A 1,834-nucleotide genomic window follows, 5' to 3' on the forward strand; every position below is an offset into this window, starting at 1 on the left:
TAGAGATCCATTTTCTTTCTCCACAATGGCCATTTGACTCACCCAATCTGTCGGTTCTGTCATGGGTACCAAGATTCCTCTTTGTATGAGAGAGTCCAACTCTTCTTTGACCTTTTTTTCTAGGGCAAATGGTATCTTCCTGCAAGGCAGAACTTGTGGTCTTATCTCCGGGTCTGTCTTCAGATTCGCTGTTCCCAGATGACCTGGTTCCTCTTCTGCTTTTGCGATGAACTTGTCATGATTGATGGTGACTAATCCCAAATCTTGACATGTCATTAGACCAAGTAGACAGTTTAGATTGTTTTTGACAACTGTAAATTTCACTGTGAGCGTCTGTCCTGTCTTCTCATTGGTAACTAACAATCTTGTTTCTCCTAAAGGTGCCATCTTAGTGCCGTTCCACATGACGAGTGTATGACTGGTTCTTGCTACTTGATTTTTTTCTAACAAATCTCTGTTGTATTGTATTGTTGTCTGCGGCGGTATCTAGCTGGAATCTGACCTTGCAGTCATTAATTTTCAAACATGCTGTTGCCCTTCTTTTTCCGTCGCCGACAGCATTTAGCCATGCTTCGCCATCTGTTTCTACAAGTGAGTGTATTTTCTTGCATTTTATCCTAAAGTGGTTTCTTCCTCCACAATTGCTACAAGTTTTCCCCCAGGCTGGGCATTTGGCTTTGTTGAGCTCATGGCGTTTCCCGCAGAATCTGCATTCAGCATCTTTGCCGGTCGTGCTCGTGATAGGTCTTCCATCCTTCTTTCTTGATGGTCCTCCACAAGGTTTAAATGATTGCTTCTTGCCCTTGTAAACCTTATCAATTTCCTGTTCACCTTTCATTTCTCTCAGGTAGTTTGCAGTCTGCTCATATGCCTGGCAAATGTCGATTGTCTTCTTTAAAGTGATATCAGGTTCTCTCAACAACTTTTCCTTGAGATGTTGAGGAACACTGAAAATAATTTTGTCTCTGATCATCTTGTCTTTCTCTTGAAAGTTGCATTTCTCAGCCTGAGCTTTCAATTCAGTTGAAAACTTGTCGAAAGGCGTTGATATAGGCAAGTTCCAAAATCTATATCTTTGCAGAACCTCGTTACTTCTTGGGTTGCAATACTGCTGCAATTTAAGTAGTACTTGTTGCGGGTCATCCTTGTCTTCAGGATTATCAAATTCAAACTGATCAAAAACTTCTAGGGCTTTTGGGCCTGCACAGTGCAGAATTATGGCTGTCTGGGTTTTAGCTAGCTTTCTGGTGTTTCCCGAGGCTTCCATATAAACATCTAGCTGTCTCTTCCATTTTCTAAAATGATCTGCTTAATTATCCTCACTCATTTGGAGTGGTGAGGGAAGGCGAAAATTAGCCTCAGCCATGTTCGTCAGATTGCCGATAAATCGGGCAGAAATTGACACTATCTGGTTCGTAGTCTGCTCAGTGCAAAATAATTGTTGCAAGGGAAAATATACTTGACTTACAGTTTTGTTATTTTCTACAAAAACTATTTTCCTTGGCTAGCCTCATGGCCAAACTTCTGTTCAGATCCGATCTCTAGAATCTAGAGATAGAATATAGGCTTCGTAGAATATATATAAAAACTGAATTTCCGAGACATGTTCATACAAGATAGGCCTACATGTATAAAAATATGTATGGAAACTTTTTACCAGACATTTTCAGGACTAGAGTCTCACTTTTATGAAGCTTTTACCGCTGCCAGCATGTTTGTGAGCGTGTATACCGTTTGGCTCAACATGTATACCAAGAGGAACAGACTCGACTTGCACGTTTGCCGGCTGAGTAGGGAATGGCCCACTGGCTCACCAGTCCGTTAATCTCGTGTT

This window comes from Aplysia californica, unplaced genomic scaffold (genome assembly GCF_000002075.1).
Source record: "Aplysia californica isolate F4 #8 unplaced genomic scaffold, AplCal3.0 scaffold01075, whole genome shotgun sequence".
Classification (NCBI taxonomy): Eukaryota; Metazoa; Mollusca; class Gastropoda; order Aplysiida; family Aplysiidae; genus Aplysia; species Aplysia californica.